Source organism: Pseudophryne corroboree, chromosome 1, assembly GCF_028390025.1.
Source record: "Pseudophryne corroboree isolate aPseCor3 chromosome 1, aPseCor3.hap2, whole genome shotgun sequence".
Classification (NCBI taxonomy): Eukaryota; Metazoa; Chordata; class Amphibia; order Anura; family Myobatrachidae; genus Pseudophryne; species Pseudophryne corroboree.
In genome coordinates this window covers 763,712,272-763,734,590 of record NC_086444.1, presented here as the reverse complement: position 1 = coordinate 763,734,590, position 22,319 = coordinate 763,712,272, and the positions used below count along the sequence as shown (strand labels likewise).

Below are 22,319 nucleotides of genomic sequence, written 5' to 3'. Positions count from 1 at the left end.
ATATGTGGTTATTCTAAATATACTCCACTTACTTCATGCATGGGGGAAATATAATAAACAGTGACAACATGTTTGGTGAGTTTTACAGCAGTTGTTATTAAAAGGCAAAAACTGGTTTTATGTTTAAATCACTGATTAAATCCTGCAGCAAAAAAAGCCCAACCCAATTCATTCCAATTTTTTGACCAATGTCACTATGGACAGCACAGTGGCAAAGTGCTTAGCAGCCAAACATTGGGCCTAATTCAGACCTGACTGCAGCAGCAATTTTGTTAGCTGATGGGCAAAACCATGTGCATTGCAGGGGGGACAGATATAACATGTGCCGAGAAAGTTAGATTTGAGTGGGTTATATTGTTTCTGTGCAGGGTAAATACTGGCAGCTTTATTTTTACATTGCAATTTAGATTTCAGATTAAACACACCCCACCCAAATCTAACTCTCCCTGCACATGTTACATCTGCCCCCACTGCAGTGCACATAGGCCCTCATTCCGAGTTGTTCACTCGCAAGCTGGTTTTAGCAGATTTACTCACGCTAAGCCGCCGCCTACTGGGAGTGAATCTTAGCTTCTTAAAATTGCGAACGACGTATTTGCAATATTGCGATTACACCTCTCTTAGCAGTTTCTGAGTAGCTCCAGACTTACTCGGCATCTGCGATCAGTTCAGTGCTTGTCGTTCCTGGTTTGACGTCACAAACACACCCAGCGTTCGCCCAGACACTCCTCCGTTTCTCCAGCCACTCCCGCGTTTTTCCCAGAAACGGTAGCGTTTTTCCGCACACACCCATAAAACGGCCAGTTTCCGCCCAGTAACACCCACTTCCTGTCAATCACACTACGATCACCAGAACGATGAAAAAGCCGTGAGTAAAATTCCTAACTGCATAGCAAATTTACTTGGCGCAGTCGCACTGCGGACATTGCGCATGCGCACTAAGCGGAAAATCGCTGCAAAACGAAAAAAAATACAGAGCGAACAACTCGGAATGACCCCCATGGTTTTACCAATTAGCTAACAAATTTGCTGCTATCAGGTCTAAATTAGGCCCATTGGGGCAGATATATTAACCTGGAGAAGGCATAAGGAAGTGATAAACCAGTGATATGTGCAAAGTGATAAAGGCACCAGCCAATCAGTTCCAATATGTAAATTAACAGTTAGGATCTGATTGTCTGGTGCCTTTATCACCTTGCACATATTACTGGTTTATCACTTCCTTATGCCTTCTCCAGGTTAATACATCTGCCCCATTATTCAATGTGATTTTTGCTAACTGTTCACACTTGCTACTGTATACTCTGTAAACACAACTGTTAATGTTTTTAGAGCTACAGTACATTGTGTGTGTTCCTTCACACAGGACATAATGTAAATGTTTGCAAAATTTACAGGTCACAGAGTATGTACATTTCAATGGACGAGAAAGACAATTCATATGCATTGTTCATAGAAATGAATGGGAAAATATACTTTAAATAAACACATCTGTACTATTGGGTAACTAAACATCCCAGTAAGCACTGACAGCTATTGATTGATTGGACATTATGGCATTTCTGGAACTACAAGAACCAGCATGGCCAAGGCTGCAGTGGCTGATAGTACATGCTAGAGCTTGTGCAAATGCAAGCATTTTTCATGTTCTGGCTGCCAGGGCCTTGAAGATCATTTAATGTGACAATAATATAGACTTCTTAAAGTAATAAGGGAAAACATAACTTCATTTTACAAAACCCATTATTTAGAATGGAGTATGCAGAGCCGGCGGAACCCGCTCAGTGAAGGGATGCAGTGCAGGTAGGCACCAGGCAGGAGAGGCGCTCTAACTGCTCTGCATCCCTTCACTGTGCGCTGTTGTTGCCGGCTGCTGCTGCGCCTACCACTTTACAAGCAGCAGCAGCTGGCAGCCTGGATCGCGGATCTTCTAGTCCCCCCACTCCAGCCCCGCCGCTGATGTCACCTCCTTCCATCCTGTGTCAGCGCTGTGATGCTAGCAAGAGGAGGTGTGGGGGTGGGACCAACAAAGGACGGCTTCGGGAGCAGAGAGCTGCAGTTACTGCTGACTGCAGTTTTGCCAGGAGCCACTAGATGCCCCCATCTCCATGGACGGAGCCATCTCATCACCTGAAAGGACTCAAAAACAAAAGAGAGACTGCCCGGGACCAGTACAGAGGAACTAAAGTGAGTTTTCTTTTTATGTGTGATTGTCTATCTATCTATCTATCTATCTATGTGTCTGTCTATTATCTATCTATCTATCTATCTATCTATGTGTCTGTCTATTATCTATCTATTTATCTATGTGTCTGTCGACCTATCTATCTATATATCTATCTCATATCTATGGGGGAGTGTATTCTAGCATAGCAGGGCTGCGATCACTTGTGCAGCCCTGCTATGCTAAAAAAGTTTAAAGCAAAACAAGACCAGCCCTGCAGCTACTCACCAGTGCGACAGATCCAGCGATGATGTTCCCGGCTGTGATGTCAGACATCTGCCCTCCAAACGCCTGGATCCGCCTGCGTTGGACTCACCACGCCTGGAAAATGGTGAGTATCTGCCCCTGAACGCCTCCTGCCTTTCCGTCTTCTTGCGATCACCGATGTGATCACATTTCTCGCTGGCGGCATCACTTCCCGGCGACAGGCGTCGCCAGGCAACGACGCGCGCACACAATGCGTCCGGCGTGCATGCGCAGTTCCGACCTGTTCGCACCACAGCGAAGAACCGCTGTGTGCAAATGGGTCGGAATGACCCCCAATGTGTGGTGTAATGTGAATAAGATTGTGCTACTTTGTGGAGTAATTTGAATAAGTACTATTGTGTGGCCACACCCCACCCGCTTCTTGCGGCGTGCAACTTCGGTGCGCACTGTCCCTTTATTAAGTATGGGAGGGAAGGTGCAAATTTATAGTTTGCAGGGAGGCGCCGAACACCCTTGCACCGGCCCTGGGAGTATGGTTTTGGTATCTGCTCAGACCATCGTAAGAGGCCAGCATGTAACAATAACTAGTGATTGGCTGAGTTTTTCCCATTCATTTTAATGGTAAGTCCTTTCAATTGGTTATCTGCATAGAAAGCATTGCTTGTTCAAATGAATTTGCAAAGAAATTCATTTGAGCAAAAGAAGTTTAAAATGAAGAACAACCTTTCCTTATACTCTGTTCTCACTGTGATACCTTTTGAGTATTTCCTTTATATCATACACTTCTTGGTGCTGGTTTACATACCAACATTTCTATAGTGCATGCCACAAAGCACTGATGTTCGATACTTTGCGCATGTGATAGACTGGATGTCACATGTATTGTACGGGTCTGTAAATGCAGTCATACTTCGGCATCAGACTGTCAGTGATTGACAGTCTGATGCATTTGGGGGTGGGGAGAGGGTGGGATGGCCTCTGTTTCCCACAAAAAGGTGTATCACTGCTGTTGTATGGGAGGGACGGTGGCCAGTAACTCCGTCCAAGAACCGAGAATTCCTGACCTCTTGGTAAGACCTGTGACAGCCGGCTTGCATGACACCATGTGTCATGCAGCCAGCCAATGGTGTCACAGATCTTATACTGTATTCAAGGACACAGCTCGGATCAGTAATGCATGCAATCAATGCATGACACCTCCTGCTTCATTATCATATTAGAGCTATCAGAATCAGAATCAGCTTTATTGGCCAGGTGTACTCATGTACACTAGGAATTTTTTTGCGGTACAATGCAATGCCAAACAGCAACATGAAGGGGAAATACATAGCATAAGAAGGAGGAAAACATACAAACATTACACGTATGAGTTCATACTGCACATTCCAACTGTACTATAGACTCGACATATTAGACATATTATATATGTAAGACTAAAAACGAAGGCTGCTTGGGAGAGCAGCACCGAGGCAGCCATCTGTGGCACCAACTTGAACTCAAACAATGCAGGTAATACAGAAGATTTAAGTAATACATCAAAAGGTAAACCACACAGAAATAAAAAAAAACCTTGAGAACACAGAAAGCATAATGCATGATTGGTGTAGGCAAGGTACCAGGTGCAGCAGTCATCTTAGGTGCACTGCTACAGCTGCTGCTTCAATGTAAGTAGCACTGATAGCCTCTCTGTCCACATCTGAATCAGTCCCTTTGTCAGTAGAGATTACCTGTGCCAGTGACACAATTTCCTTAACCTTAGCTAAAAGACAATGGATGGGATGATGACATTTATTCTAACTCCAATGTCACATTATGCATAGCCCGAGGAGGAGAGCATTAAACAGAAAACTGCAGATAGAAGAGGTTTAATATTTCTATAAGTATTTTGAACAGATCGCTACGTTTACTATGTGTTGGCTTACTAGATGTCCCCATTGTGCAAGATGTCCTATTTTCTTTCTACTACTAGACTCTTGTGACCTGGTTATTAACATGGAACACATTTTTAAATTTGCTCAGTTCTAATGCTATCACCACTACGTTATACAGAAATGGAATTTCATCATATTTATATTATTGTTCTTGCCCAAGTACTTTATACGGTAAAAAAGTAGGTTCCTTGTATAGTTCATGTTATAAGCACATTTGCAAACAATGCTGATGTTTTTAACAATGCTCCAATTTTTACAAGAAAATTATTGGGTTACTAAGAAGGGATTCTTTTTTGGCAGATAAAAACACTCCTTGTTTCCTTTAGAATAATTTAATCTATTGTCATTTACATTTGCTTTAACAGTATTCAGGTGATTTAATGATTCAATCCATACTGATTGTCCATCTGCATTTGTATTCATGATTAGTTTCTAGGCTAGTGAGTTCCAAACAGGGAAAACAATTATGCAAATAAGATCTGCCAATAAACAGCATGAATTCACAGTGCTGCCTCTTGCTCCTTGCCTAGAAAATGTTTCAATCATACTAACTGCCACTTCAGCAAAGTTTTCAACCTTGCAATCAACTGCCCTAATGCCCAATGCTATTGCCTCTCATTTATTACATTTTAAAAAGAGGACTGTAAATCTTATCTGTGATTATTAAGTCTTCAATGCAGTTTATCTGTGATATCTGCAATTGTCTTGTGAATTTATTTATGAGACATGCATCCTGTTTTTTTCATATTCATTCCCTGTCACATTTTATTAGGATTTTTTTGTAAGATTTGTTTTCTTATTGAATACAATTGCATTAACATACACAGTATGGTGTGCTGTACTATTGGCATGAATGTTTGTATTTTTTCTTAACCTGTGTAGGTTCATATATGTTGCTACAAAGCTAAACTTTAAAAAAAAAAAAAAAAATAAGTTGATGATTTGACATATGAACAATTGTTTAATTGGAAAAAAATAATTAGCTAATATTTGACTTGACACAACTGTTCTAATAACATTTTAATAAAACTTGATATTTGACAGGAGCAATGAGCCCAAAATGAAAATTACCATGCCTCATTAAAAATCTGCTTTTTAGATCTGCACACAGTAGGTTAGCATTGCTCATTGTACCGAGTTTGCTGCTTTTCCCTTGTGCTGGCATGCACATGCATTGCATAATTCCCTATTTGCACTATGTATTACATTCAACTTTTCCTGTATCTTTTTGACTTATTGCTCATTTCACCTTCATGTATGTATTATTAGACTCTGAAATGCATGGCAACATCAGGTCTGCCTTTATTTTAAATGTCTTATGTATAATTTGGTTCCTTTCAAATAGATTGTTTTTTTGCATAGATAGAACTACATAATTGGGCACATATAACACTACTGCATGTGATCTAACTTTTTTAAATGATGCTCACATTACATCCATCCACCATATGACTATTATACAGTATACATAGATATGACTGAGGGCTGCCCAAATATTGTAGGTGCTTGCGCTCCCATATCACTAACAAATCTAGCTCTTATATACTGTACCATTGAAACATGTCAGAGTTTGTATTAAAATTCAGGGTTTTTTAATAGAGGAAAAGTCCTGTGTCTCCATGAAAAGTAAGGAAAGCTTTCAAATGTGTGTGTCCTATCTAAATCCTCTGCAACTCATTTGAATACTTTGCATGCATAATGAAAATGTTCTAGCTATTTTTGCACAACTGCTACTGTAGATCATTAAGCAGCCAGAATACTATCTGACGGTGCAGTCACACACAGAGTATGACAGTGGAGTAAAAAAAAAAAAACTTGTAGTGATTCTCAAATCTATGCTTATTTTTTATTTATTTTTAAATAATCCCATTTATGTACATTTGACCCAAACTTGAACAAAACCTGTCCCACGTGTTACTTTAAAGCAAAGGGCACGGAACATTCCCTTTTTTTCAGTGTTATAAAATATACTGACTATACTTTCCTTAGCATGAGCCTGATGCTATTTTTGTGTTATCACTTGGATATATTCAGCTACATATATTTAATATAATGTATTGCTAATCTAAAGCTCTCTAAGTGAATGTGAAACCCTAGATACTATAAGAAAAAGTATTCTATAACATGATAAGTAGAAACTGATTGGTTGTTTTGGGCAACCTCTTCACCTGTCCACATCTCCACTCTTTAGAAAGCTTGAAACACCTCCCCCATTGTATAGAAAAGTTGGGTTTGCTTTGCAAATGATTGCTGCTTTAAAAATACGGCAATCTCGTACCTCCAGAAACTTGGACCATATTACATTTCCCTGCTGGTGTGGTACCCAGATACAAGGAAGTATGATATAGATGATAAGTAAAAAATATTTGTTCTGTAAAACCAGTGCAGCTCAGTAATTCAAGGAAAAAGATACTGTAAACATATGTAATAAACCTTGCAATACTATGCATTAATGCTGTTTAAAGGACATTAGTTCAATAGAGATAAACACTCTAAAAAGACAATTACCAATTACATACTAAAGGGTTAAATGCAAAATCTACAAAATAAGTACAATATAACATAACATACTGTACTCTATATTATCAGGAATAAATGCAAAATCTACAAAATAAGTACAATATAACATAACATACTCTATATTATCACTTATTAATGGTGAGACTCACACCCTACAGTAATTCTGATAGGTAACACTTCTATCTAATAAGATATGTAATATGTTATAAGGTAACACTTATATTTAATATGTAAATAATAGTAAACAGGGATCTTGTAAGCTAACAGGGTTATACTAGACAGTCACAGCAATGGACCTTAGAGGGTTAATTCAGGTTTGTTAGCAAACCAAAAAAAAAACACACTAATTGGCAAAGCCATGTTGCACTGCAGGTGGGGCATACAGTGCATCCATAAAGTTTTCGGAATCCGGTCTCTAGGTCGACAGTAACTAGGTTCACACTATCTAGGTCGACCACTATTGGTCGACAGTAACTAGGTTGACAGGGTTTCTAGGTCAACAGGATATCTAGGTTGACATGTTCTAGGTCGACAGGTCAAAAGGTCGACATGAGTTTTTCACAATTTTTTTCTTTTTTTTGAACCTTTTCATACTTAACGAACCACGTGGACTACGATTGGAACGGTAATCTGTGCCGAGCGAAGCGGTAGCTGAGCAAGGCACCTTGCCCGAAGCATGGCGAGCGAAGTGAGCCATGCAAGGGGACACGGTGCACTAACTGGAGTTCCCGGTCACTCTACGAAGAAAACAACACCAAAAACATGAAAAACTCATGTCGACCTTTTGACCTGTCGACCTAGACCCTGTCGACCTAAAGACCCTGTCGACCTAGAGACCCTGTTGACCTAGTTACTGTCTACCTTCCATACCACACCCAAACTTTTCACAGTACTTCACCTTTTCCACATTTTATTATGTTACAGCCTTATTCCAAAAGGAAATACATTAATTTTTTCACTCAAAATTCTACACACAATAAACCATAATAACAATGTAAAAAAAAGTCTTTTTGAGATTTTTGCTAATTTATTAAAAATAAAAAACTTAGAAATCACGGGTACATAAGTATTTACAGCCTTTGCCGTGAAGCTCAAAATTGAGCTCAGGTGCATCCTGGTTTCACTGATCATCCTTGAGATGTTCCTACAGCTTAATTGGCATCCACCTGTAGTAAATTCAGTTGATTGGACATGATTTGGAAAGGCACAAACCTGTCTATGTAAGGTCCCACACTTGACAGTGCATATCTGAGCACAAACCAAGCATGAAGTCAAAGCAATTGTCTGTAGACCTCCGAGACAGAATTGTCTCATGGAGCAAATCTGGGGAAAGGTACAGAAAAATATCTGCTGCTTTGAAGGTCCCAATGAGCACAGTGGCCTCTATCATCAATAAATAGAAGTCTAGCAGCACATCTTGCAGGAGTGTGTGTGTGTGTGATAATAATTAATAATAATAATAATAATAATAATTATTATTATTTTAGTTATATAGCGCTCTTTCTCCAATAGGACTCAAGGCGCTTAACAGATATATAGCATAATATAGTACAGAAAATAATGAAGTACAGAACAGATTTTCATCAAATACAGAAGCATGGAGATACTAAAGGGACAATTATGGGAATGCTTGAGTAAAAAGGAAAGTCTTGAGTCTGCTTTTGAAGGATTCTATAGTTGGGGCCTCTCGCACTGTGCGGGGAAGTGAGTTCCATAGAGTCGGAGCCGCATGACTAAAAGCTCGACCCCCAGATGAATTACGTGAGATTCTAGGTACTGCTAAAAGTCCTTCATCTACAGATCGCAGTAATCGAGTGGGGCAGTATGGGGTCAGTAGCTGCTTCAGGTACCTTGGGTCCTGGTCATGTAGTGCTTTGAAACTCAGTAAGCCAATCTTGAAGATTATTCGCCATCTTACAGGCAGCCAGTGAAAAGAGTAGAGTATGGGTGTTATGTGGCTAGAACGGGGCTGGTCGGTTAAAAGCCTGGCAGCTGTGTTTTGCACCAGCTGTAAGCGATGCAATTCTTTTGCTGGGATACCAAGGTAGAGGGCATTACAGTAGTCTAATCAAGATGATACAAATGCGTGGATGACTTTTGGCAGATCATCTGAGGGAATTAAGTGCTTGATTCTGGCTATGTTCCTCAGGTGAAAGAATGAGGATTTGATTGTGGCTGATATCTGATGTTTAAGTGTCAAGCCACCATCCAGGACAACGCCAAGATTCTGCACACGATCAGTGGTTTGTAATTCTGAATCCCCGAATGTCCTTTGATGTTGCGGTCCTATCATAAGGACCTCTGTTTTATCTGGGTTCAGTCGCAGCCAACTAGCACTCATCCATTCCTGGAGTTCAGCTAGACAGCCATTTAGGGTTGCTATTGGGTTATCAGTGCCCGGAGCAAAGGACAAGTACAGTTGTGTATCATCTGCATAGCAGTGGTAGACTAGCCCATGGCGCCTGATTATTTCACCCAGCGGGAGCATGTATACTGCAAAAAGCATGGAGGATAGTATAGAACCTTATGGGACACCACATGGCAATGGCACTGGTGGTGATGAATATAATCCAGACGATACTCTCTGTGACCTGCCTGTAAGAAATTATTTGAACCAATTTAGGACTGTGCCATCCAGTCCACAAAAATGTATCAGTCGCTCAATCAGAAGCCCATGGTCCACGGTATCAAATGCTGCAGATCCAGAAGGATTATTATTGAACAGTCTCCTCTGTCTCTTGCCGTCAGATCATTTAACACACACACCAGGGCTGTTTCAGTGGTATCTCTTCTTCTGAGTCCTGATTGGAATGGATCATAGATATCATGGGTTGTCAGGCGGGTTTCCAGTTGATTTGCAACCACTTTCTCAATAACCTTTCCTAGAAAAGGAAGGTTTGATACTGGTCTATAGTTGGTCATGCAGTCGGGATCTAAATTAGGTTTTTTAAGAAGAGGTCTAACAATTGCTTCCTTTAGGGGTCCAGGAAATATGCCTGTCTGCAAAGAGCATTGAACAATTTTTGCAAAGACAGGACCAATTATATCCATACAACCTATTAGAAGCTTGGTTGAGGCAGGGTCCAGATCACAGGTGGTGGGATGCAAAATCCAAGCAATTTTAGCAATGTCCTTTGCATCCACTGGGTGGATGAGCAGACACTGTATGTAACAGCTGAAATGTTCTCACCCAAATAATCTTTTCTTCAGGGTCAGACTCTACCTCCAGATGCAGCGACAGCTGTGATGAAGGGTGGTAGTCCTGATCTTTGAACCTTGTTTATTTCTATTCTGTCAGCTCTGATTCCCCCTGACAACACAGTGGCTTTGCTGAAAGTCTCTGTCACTCTAATCTCAAAGTGTCTACCTCACAAGATGTCCACCACTGCAGATCTTCTCAAACTTTCCTCAGACCAACTGCCCTTCACTGCCTTTTCTCTTCTAGCAGCTGCCCACAGCCTCCAATCTGACCTATCAAAGGGCCCTACTCTGCTTGAGAATGTGTAGAAAAGCACAAAGTTGTGCAGCAGCCATAATAATATTACATTGGGAGTCCTGACATAATGAGTCATTATAATAGGTCACTGTGACACTTCTGCTGTCTGAATAAAGAAAACATCCTTAATCATGGGAATGTTTAGCTCTCATTGCCCCTGGTCTGGATGTCCGCTGCAGGTCGCTATCATATATATTTACCTATCTACCTGTTAATCTTCTATCTATCTATCTATCTATCTATCTATCTATCTATCTATCTATCTATCGATATGTCTGCATACATCTTTGCTGCAATCTTACCAAATAGCCCCTCTTGGCATGCCGGGTCAGATGAGAATCTAGCCTTTTTTTGCCCCAAAATGCATCTTAGTCACAATGCCACTAGGGCACACAAAGAGACTGCTGATTAAGTTGACATATGACACTTGTATAACTGTGTGCGACTAAGTCTCTGAATATGTATACAAATTTGGACAATGTGGCAGCAAGCTAGTTTTGTTTTGCTCCTTATACCGAGTCAGGGCCTTATTCAGGTTTGTTAGCACAACAAAAAAGTTAGTAATTGGGCAAAACCATGTTGCACTGCAGGTGGGAAAGATGTAACATATGTACAGATTTAGATATGGGTGGGTTGTGTTCAAACTGAAATCTAAATTGCAGTGTAAAAATAAAGCAGCCAGTATTTACCCTGCACAGAAACAATACAACGCACCCAAATCTAACTCTCTCTGCACATGATACATCTGCCCCACCTGCTCTGCAACATGTTTTTGGCCAATTGCTACCTTTTTTGGTTTGCTAACAAATCTGAATAACCCCCCTCAGTCACACACAATATACAAGTGTTGCATCAAATTAATGAACACAGTCTCCTCGTGCTTTCTACTCGAATTGACACAATATTAGGAAAAAAGATGCCTGACATTAGCAGAGTTGCACGGGACCCAGAGGCATAACTGTTGGAGGCAATGGAGTAGGCTGCCACCAGGCTCTTGCTTTGTAGGGGGTCACCCTCCTCCCGTTCTGTGTGTTCAGTGACACTATTCAATTATTCAATTATGAGGTTAATTGATAGCCACAGTTATCTTTTTCTCCCTGCACCTTACAAGTCACACCCTCTTTCTTATACATTTACATTCTACATATGTCATACCCAGGATTAGAACCCACAACCTATTACACTGGAAACAGACTCCTTACTGATAAAGCTATTTGCTCCTGTATAGGAAGCAGCAGAATTCTAACTACTGTATATGAAGTTACTTCTCTGACAATTACAAGTAACTTCATCCAGTTAGAATTCTCACGCTACCTGTATAGGAGAAAATAGCTCCATTAGTAAGGTGCTTGCTTCCAGTGTCATAGGTTGTGGTTTTTAATCCTGGGTATGACACTTGTAAAATAATTGTCAGAGAAATAATAAGCATTGTGAGAAACTGAGCAGATCTATGTAGATTCTGGCTGCACACTACACTACTATATATACATACATATATTTATTTATCTATCTATCACGGGGCGGGGAGGGGGAACCAATAGTTATCTTGCCTCCAGGCATCTGGGATGAACGTATGCCACTGATAGAACCTGATAGTTAATTCACAACAGGCATTTTGTGCTGCATGCCATATTGAGGCTTGATGTACAGTATGAGGACACATTTATAACACATTAATACTTTTATGGTAAATTAAAATGTAGAAAATGCCTTATTTAATTAAAAATTAACTTCACCACCTCTACTAACACCATCTCACGATGTTGGATAGTCGGTGATTGTGATCCTTCTTAAACAGGCGAGATGGTCTATTCATAAAGCACAGAAAAGTCCTGTTTTGCAGAAAACAGGGCTTTTCTCTGCTGTTGGTTATTCACAGAGCAGGTTTCCAATGGAGAAATTCCTGACTTACTGACCGCTCTGTACCTGAATTGCATCACCATACTTTAAATATGATGCGTGCGATTCATGAAGGAATGGAACACACTGCTTTCCATTCTACATGGAGTTCAGACTTGCCATCTCAGGTTGGCATAGTCTGAACTTCATTGCGGAAACTGCAGGGAAGCTCAATGCTTTCTTGCTCTATGCATGGCATCCGGTGCTAGCTCCGTCCCCGGACCTCCCAGCAACCCCTGCAGCCTCTCGGGAACTCAGCCAATGGCACATGCACAGATGGGACCCACCAGCTTTGCAGAGGGACCATAGGAGAATGCAGGACCACTTGAACCCTGGATACCGGATTGCATTGCTAGAAAGGTAAGTACTGTATACATGAATTGTCACTTACCAAAGCTATGTAAAGCATCAAACTGATGCAATGTACTATACAGTGATAAGTAACAATTTATTTTTAATGTTGTACATGGTGAATGTATCACCAGATGAGGCTAGAAAAGGTGACCCTACAATATTTTGTGGCTTCAGAGCTTGGGAAATAGAGAAAAACAACTTTCACTGGATTCATCCTATAAAAAATAGACCCCTGAATGATGTATAAAATGATGTATATAATATAAATTGTTAACTTAAGGCTCTCCTAGTCCAACATAATTTCTTTGTATTTATAATATATACATGGGATGCAGAGTGGATGAAATTATGAGAGCAAGTATTCAGTGGGGGAGGGGTATAGGAGCACTTATAAAATGGTGACCTAAAAATGAAAAATGTATGAATCTGGGCCTGTGTAAGCTGTGTACGAATGTAATTTTACAATTAGTGCATGAAACATGTACACATTAAAAGGAACAAGGAGACAGGTAGTGACTAAGGGATATATTTATGAATTTGCAGTGACAAGTCTGATTTTTATGGCCACTTTAAACATTTTAATTTACCATCATCAATATAATTAGTGAAACTAAGTTGATACTGGCATATAATGGAAAGACTTATTTTAGCACTTAAGAGGGCCAGTGTGAGGAGATAGCCACATGTATGACCAAGCTACTGTTGCTGATTCACAAATATGCAGTAGGATTGAAAGTCCTAAATTGGCCTTTTAATTCCACTTGGTGGATGAAAAAAAGACTATACATATATATTTAAATTGTATTTGCAAAAGATCATATTCCAATTAGGCACTTGCCATTCAAAAAGAAACAGGCTTTTAATATCTCACAGGCATCTTAAAGTGCAAAGTATAGAGTCCACATTACAATCCCATAGGGATCTTCATCAGGGCATAGCAGCAATATGATATATTCATCAAGCAGCCAAAAGAGTTTGGTGGTCATTCCAAGTTGTTCGCTCGTTGCCAATTTTCGCTATGCTGCATTTTGTTGCTAAATGCACATGTGCATGGTACGCAGAGCGCATGCGCTAAGTTATTTAACACAAAATTTAGTAGATTTGCTGGTGTTCGTGCGACGCTTTTCAGTCGCACTGCTGATCGGTAAATGATTGACAGGAAAGGGGCGTTTCTCGGTGGTAACTGAGCGTTTTCCGGGAGTGTGCTAAAAAACGCAGACGTGTCAGGGAAAAACGCGGGAGTGTCTGGAGAAACAGGGGAGTGGCTGGCCGAATGCAGGGCATGTTTGTGACGTCAAACCAGGAACTAAACGGACTGAGCTGATCGCAATCTAGGAGTAGGTCTGGAGCTACTCAGAAACTGCAAAAAATTATTTAGTAGCAATTCTGCTAATCTTTCGTTCGCTATTCTGCTAAGCTAAGATACACTCCCAGAGGGCAGCGGCCTAGCGTTTGCAATGCTGCTAAAAGCAGCTAGCGAGCAAACAACTCTGAATGAGGGCCTTTGTTTGGCTGCTTGGTGAATATGTCATGTTGCTGCTACGTCCTAGTGAAGATTGAAATGTTGAACCTATACCTTGCACTTTATGATGCCTATGAGATGTTAATAGCCTGTTTCTTTTTGAATGGCGATTGCCTATTTGGATATTAATTTTTGTCTACATTATAATAACTTGAAATCCATTGAACACTAAAAAAAATTTTATTTGTTCAAATTATTTTGTTCAGTGATTTTCTTATCACTGCCCTGAGATTAAAATAACAGTACATAGATTGTTTGCATAGGGAAGCTTTTCTAGAGGAAAACATGGCTAATCAAAGTCTATGTTAAGTTTAAAAACTACAAGTAAACAATAGACAAAATTAATATTCATTAATAAGAGTGTAGGATCCATTCATGTTCCAAAAAATGGTATTACAATTTGTTCAACACATACATTTATAACAGATGTATCATAAAAAAATAGTTTTCGTGTCACTTCTATAATCAGAGATCTACACCTGACATAAATAGTGAACGTACAGTACAGTAGTTCTGATATTAAAACAAATATAAGCTCCCAAAACAATTCTCTGTTGAGGCTGCTAAAAGTCTCAGCATAAAATCAATTCCAAACCCTATATTCAACATAAAATATGGAATCGACAATTACACTTTCTATTATCATCTCAAATGTGACACTAATGGGGTACTTCAATTAACCGCTCTAATCCATTTACAGGGTTATTGACTAAATGCAACTTAATGCGCAAATTAAGCCTGGTTGGATTTTTTTTTCTCCATGCCACTGAGCAAGTGAAAAGTTTGAGAAAATCCCTATTTTAAAGTAAGAATGCCAGGACTTGGTTCAGAACCACTGGAACAACCCCACATAATGATTAATGATGCACTTAGAAGTTTTCAATTAGCTTAGTTTGGCCATTAATGTATATCATTTTTGGGGTGAAAATGCAAAATAATTGTTTGTATGATGTGGGACAAGTATATGAGCAGGGTTGGACTGGCCCACTGGCGTACAGTAGCTGAAAAAGATATCCAGGGATATAGCATTTAAAATAAATATTTTAGTAATAGTACGAATTATAGTTCCTAATTAGACTTAGAATCATTATTACAGTGGGGTCATTGTGGTAAGCGTTCCTAAATACATTATAGTGCAAGGATTATAATACAAGTTGAACTCGATGGGCAATTTGTCTTTTTTTTAACCTCATCAACTTTGTTACTATGTTACCCCCTGGGATCTAGTTTCAGACTGTGAACTTGAATCATACATTATACATATGTTACCTTATACTGCACAGGACTATGGTGTATTTTCTACAGTGCTTTGCTATTATAACTCTGGAGCCCAGTCCAGATCACGCACTCTCTAATGGTTAGCCAAGCAACTGTGGCAGCTAGGTTCACACCCTCTGGAGATTGGCCACACCCCTAAACATGGGACCCCACTGCAGCATTCCCCTGGTGGGTCAATCATGCCCTAGTCGACACTATATATGGGGGTGTTGTATTACATAGTAACATAGATGGTGAGGTTGAAAAAAGACTAGTAGTTCATCGAGTTCAACCTGAATTATATTGCATTCCCTATTCTATGCAGATTAAAGGCTATATCCATGTAAATCTGTTTCCGTTAGAAATTTGTCTAAACCATTTTTAAAAGCATTGACTGAGTCTGCCATTACAAACTTCTCTGGCAGTGTATTCCATATGCGTATTGCCCTTACAGTGAAGAATCCCTTCCTGCGCTGAGTACGACATTTCTTCTCCTCAAGCCTTAGCTGGTGTCCGCGTGTTTTGTGTAGAGGTCTCTTAGTAAACAACTCACATGATAGCTCTGCATATTGCCCTTTTATATATTTGTAAATATTAATCATATCTCCTCTTAGTCAAATCATTTCTAGTGTAAACATAGCTAACCTAGAAAGCCTCTCCTCATAGTCCAGTGTCTCCAACCCCTTAATCAATTTAGCTTTCCTCTGAACCTTTTCAAGTTCTAATATGTCTTTTTTACAGTGTGGTGCCCAGAACTGTACACAATACTCAAGATGCAGCCGTACCAGTGATTTGTACAGTGGCAGAATTACACTCTCATCCCTTGTCTCAATTCCCCTTTTAATGCATGCTAAGACATTATTTGCCTTTGTTGCTGCACTTTGACATTGTGTATTGCTGCTAAATCTACTATCAATAAACACCCCAAATCCTTTTCTAATACAGTTTCCCCTATATTTTCCCCATTTAATTGGTAGGTTGCATGTTTATTCTTAGTCCCAAAGTGCATAACTTTACATTTTTCCACATTAACCATTTCATTGCCCAAACTTCCAGTTTAAATAAATCGCTCTGAAGAAACTCCACATCCACATCTGACTTGATTACCTTACATATTTTTTAGTATCGTCTGCAAAAATTAACACTGTGCTTTCTAGTACTTCTCCTAAATCATTAATAAATATATTAAACAATAGTGGCCCCAGCACAGACCCTGTGGTATTCCACTAATTACTTTAGCCCAGGTGGAAAACATCCCATTAATCACCACTCGCTGTTCCCTTTTATCAAGCTAATTGCTCATCCATGTACAAATAGTGTCTCCTATACCGAGCTTCCTTAATTTGAAAGTCAGCCTCCTCTATTGATGGGACAGGTGTTTTAAGACTTACAAGTGTGTTTTAACAAATTTTTAAAATGACAGAAAGAAAATCCACTAACAGGCATTTTATGCACCCCAAATTTATCTCGAGGAATTTTGTTGAAAAACACTTAATATTGATATTAAAAAAATGCAAATATCAGTCATTTGACACCTTTAAAGAGCCCCAAATGAATTGTGTGTTAAACGGGAACACACATACAGTAGATGCAATAATTGAAATTGTTGCACGATAAACAAATTAATTCAAGCCACTGCAAACAAAAATGCTACTGCAGTTGATGGAGTTCTTCCATATGTCAAATGCAGTGAATTAATATCTCAATTAATATATATATATACATATATACACACACACACAGTGCATCCGGAAACTATTAACAGCGCTTCACTTTTTCCACATTTTGTTATGTTACAGTCTTATTCCATACTGGAATAAATTCACTTTTTCCCTCAAAATTCTACACACAATATCCCATAATGGCAACATGAAATAAAGTTTTTTTGAGATTTTTGCAAATTTATTAAAAATAAAAAAACTAAGAAATCACATATACATAAGTATTCATAGCCTTTGCTCAATACTTTGTTGATACAGCATCAACAAAGTATTGAGCAAGCGTCGGTGCACTGCCATTTTCAGATCTCTCCAGAGATGTTCAATCGGATTCAAGTCTGGGCTCTGGCTGGGCCACTCAAGGACATTCACAGAGTAGTCCTGAAGCCACTCCTTTGATATCTTGGTTGTGTGCTTAGGGTCATTGTCCTGCTGAAAGATAAACCATTGCCCGAGTCTGAGGTCATAAGCGCTCTGGAGCAGGTTTTCATCCAGGATGTCTCTGTACATTACAGCATTCATCTTTCCCTCTATCCTGACTAGTCTCCCAATTTCTGCTGCAACCACCATAAGTCCTGCAGGGATGGTATTGTCCTGGTGATGAGTGGTGTCTGGTTTCTTCCAAATATGATGCCTGGAATTCACACCAAAGAGTTCAATCTCTGTCTCATCAGACCAGAGAATTTGTTTCTTACGGTCTGAGAGTCCTTCAGGTATATTTTGGCAAATGCCAGGTGGGCTGTCATGTGCTTTTTACTAAGGACTAGGGCTCTTCTCCCCCGATCGCTCAGTTTAGATGGCCAGCCAGCTCTAGGAAGAGTCCTGGTGATTCCGAACTTCTTCCATTTATGGATGATGGAGGACACTGTGCTCATTGGGATCTTCAAAGCAGCAGATATTTTTCTGTACCTTTCCCCAGATTTATGCCTTGAGACATTCCTATCTCTGAGGTCTGCAGACAATTCCTTTGACTTCATGCTTGGTTTGTGCTCAGACATGCACTGTCAAGTGTGTGACCTTATATGGACAGGTGTTTGCCTTTCCAAATCATGTCCAATCAACTGAATTTACCACAGGTGGACTCGAATTAAGCTGTAGGAACATCTCAAGGATGATCACTGGAATCATGATGCACCTGAGCTCAATTTTGAGCTTCATAGTAAAGGCTGTGAATACTTATGTACATGTGATTTCTTACTTTTTTATTTTTAATAAATTTGCAAAAGTCTCAAAAAAACTTTTTTCACATTGTCATTATTGGGTATTGTGTGTAGAAATTTGAGGGATAAAATGAATTTATTCCAGTTTGGAATAAGGCTGTAACATAACAAAATGTGGAAAAACTGAGGCACTGTGAATACTTTCCAGATGCAATATATGATATATATATATATATATATATATATATATATATTTATTTTCTTCTTCTACATATAAAATTGTATGTATGTATATATGTTCCAGCATAACTCTGGAGTGCCTGAAGCAATTTACACCAAACTTGGTAGACATATGCCATACAATCTGGAAATAAATACTTCCCAGCACCCCGAGAGGTGGGAGTGGAAAGGGGGTGACATGTAAAAATGCATACTTTTTGGGCATAACTCTGGAATGGCTGGAGCAATTTACACAAAGGCACACATAGGTAAGGGCAGAGGCACCCACGTGTAAGGGCAGAGGCACCCACAGGTAGGATCAGAGACACCCATGTGTAAAGGCAGAAGAACCCACGGGTAGGGGCAGAGGTACACATGGGTAGCGGCAGAGGCACACAGAGGTAAGGATAGAGGCACCCACAGGTAAAGATAGAGGCACACATGGGTAGAGGTAAAGGCACCCACAGGTAGGGGCAGAGGCACACATGGGTAGGAGCAGAGGCACACATGGGTAAGGGCATAGGCATATGAGTAGGAGCAGAGGCACCTATGGATAAAGGCAAATGCACACATGGGTAGGGGCAGTGGCACTCACGAGTAGGGGCAGTGGCACACACGGGTAGGGGCAGAGGCATACATGGGTAGGGGCAGAGGCACACATGGGTAGGGGCAGAGGCATACTTTAGTTTCAAAGCTAAGCAAGGAGACTAGGACCCTTTTACATAGAGTCAGCCTGCAAACCTAACATATTTAACATACAGTGGGTGGAGCTTGGCCTGTCCTCCCAGCATTTACAGCACTGAGCAGGGCAGCATCAGAGGTGGGATGGGGTAGAGAAGAAGCATGGGTATTTATATATATGCACTTCTAACTGGTCTTTATAAAGCCAGTGGAACTTAATAGACTCTTAGAAATTGGAGCACCCCTAATTTATATAAGCATAACTTTCAATGTATGTTATTATGTTTAAAATTAATTGTCATACCACCAAAACAAAAATTGGATGCACTGTGCCTGATTTACACATCCATAATAGTAAACATTAGGATATACAGGTAGTGTCATAAGCCAACTTTGAGTCTAAATATATCTCAATGGTGGCATCAGGTCACTGGCAAAGGTTTGTTGTTTAGTTACAGCTTTTTTATTTTATTTAGTCTTTTTTAGAACTGTGTACTGGTCTGTGTCAACAACTATATATATATATATATATATATATATGTATATATATATCAGTATGGATGGGGTAATGGTTAGCATTACTGCCTCAAAGCACTGAGGTCAAGGGTTCGATTCCCACCATGGCCATAACTGTGTGGAGTTTGTATATTCTTCCTGTGCTTGCATGGTTTTCCTCCTGGTATTCAGGTTTCCTCCCACAATCCAAAAATATACTAGTAGGTTAATTGTCTCACAACACAAATTAACCCTAACATGAATTTGTGTGCGTGTACATGTGGTAGGGAATATAGATTTTAAGCTCAACTGGGGCAGGGACTGATGTGAATGGCCAAATATTCTCTGTATTCTCTGATTTACAGTACTATCAATGTGGTCTACAATTGGGAATAGTAACCTGTGAACAGTTCAGCGATAGTGGAACAAGCCACCTTGCCCGAAGCATGGCAAGAAAGAGAGCCCGCAAGGGTACACCTTTCCACTAATTGGGGTCACATGGCTAAATATACAAAATTACATCTTTCATGTCGATCTTTTAACCCTGTTGACCTTTTGTACTGTCTACCTTTTCATTGTTGACCTTTTGACCTTGTCAATCTAATGCATGTCGGTAATATGGTGTTAATCTATTGACTGTTGATCTATTTATTTGCTGTATATTTAATCCACATCCTTCATCTTCAATTAACCTGATTTTAATTTGCTTCACATCGGCCAGCCTCTGCACTGGCTCCCTACTGCCACCCACATGTGAGTGAAGCCTTCCCGGCTTATGCTCTCACATGGAAGTGCACCTTCTAACATTCCTGGGGGTATATTTACAAAGATTTGTGTTTTGGCCATTTTGAAGGGTGTTTGAACTCGAATGGTATCGGGTGCATTTTACTGCAACTTTTTGAATCCTGATACGATCATTCACTAAGCTGCCGAGTTTTGCACAATCATTTTTTCCGATGTGATTCGTAATATCAGGCAGTGTTTTACGGGAGTGATGAGTAAAACACTGCCTGACAAAACACAAGGAATCCTGGCTGGATCTGTGAGATCCATGCAGGGCTTCATTGTGTACCTTAAAAAGTTGATTTAAGTCTTAAAAAATCTGAAAAAAATTGCGTAGGGTCCCCCCTCCTAAGCACAACCAGCCTCGGTCTCTTTAAGCCGGTACTGGTTGAAAAAATATGGGGCAAAAAATGACAGGGGTTCCCCCATATTTAATCAACCAGCACCGGGCTTTGCGCCTGGTCCTGGTTCCAAAAATATGGGGGACAAAAAGCGTAGGGGTTCCCCGTATTTTTGAAACCAGCACCGGGCTCCACTAGCCAGGTACATAATGCCACAGCCAGGGTACACTTTTATACTGGTCCCTGCAGCCCTGGCATTACATACCCAACTAGTCACCCCTGGCTGGGGTACCCTGGAGGAGTGGGAACCCCTTAAATCAAGGGGTCCCCCCCTCCAGCCACCCAAGGGCCAGGGGTGAAGCCCGAGGCTGTCCCCCAATCCAAGGGCGGTGGATGGGGGGCTGATAGCCTTTTGAAAAAATGTGAATATTGTTTTTAGTAGCAGTACTACAAGTTCCAGCAAGCCCCCCCGCAAGCTGGTATTTGGAGAACCACAAGTACCAGCATGCGGTGGAAATCCAGGCCCGCTGGTACCTGTAGTACTACTACTAAAAAAATACCCCAAAAAAACAGGACACACACACCGTGAAAGTATACGTTTATTACATACATGCACACCTCCATACATACATACATACATACATACTTACCTACTGTATGTTCCCACGAGGCTCGGTCCTCTTCTCCATGTAGAATCCTTGGGGTTTCTGTGAAAAAAATTATACTCACATAATCCAGTGTAGAATCAGACCTTTGTATAATCCACGTACTTGGCAAAATAATAAAACGGAAACCCGACCACGCACTGAAAGGGGTCCCATGTTTACACATGGGACCCCTTTCCCTGACTGCCAGGAACCCCCCTGACTCCTGTCAAAGAGGGTCCCTTCAGCCAATCAGGGAGCGCCACGTCGTGGCACTCTCCTGATTGGCTGTGTGCTCCTGTAGTGTCTGTGAGGCAGCACACGGCACAGATACAATGTTTCGCCTATGCGCTCCATTGTAGCCAATGGTGGGAACTTTGCGGTCAGCGGTGAGGTTACTTTCGGTCAACCGCTGACCGCAAAGTTCCCACCATTGGCTACAATGGAGCGCATAGGCGCTACATTGTATCTCTGCCGTGTGCAGCCTCACAGACACTACAGGAGCACACAGCCAATCAGGAGAGTACCACGACGTGGTGCTCCCTGATTGGCCTGAAGGGACCCTCTTTGACAGGAGTCAGGGGGGGTCCTGGCAGTTGGGGAAAGGGGTCCCATGTGTAAACATGGGACCCCTTTCACTGCGTGGTTGTGTTTCCGTTTTTTTGTTTTGCCAAGTACGTGGATTTTTACAAAAGGACACGACACACAGGATTTAGGTGAGTATAATTTTATTTTCAGGTACCCTGGAATCGCCGTCGAGACGTGGGCCGAGTCGGCATCTGAACATAGGTAAGTATGTGTGTGTTGGAATGTATGTAATAAAGTTGTACTTTCAAGGTGTGTGTGTCCTGTTTTTATTTGGGTATTT

The 22,319-nt window shown here is 40.6% G+C and overlaps 1 protein-coding gene across 2 annotated transcripts in view; it reads right to left on the bottom strand.

The window, feature by feature from the left end:
* GRID2 (glutamate ionotropic receptor delta type subunit 2) overlaps nt 1-22,319 on the bottom strand; it is a 1,619,892-nt gene that overhangs the window by 1,473,996 nt on the left and 123,577 nt on the right. The window lies entirely within an intron of this gene.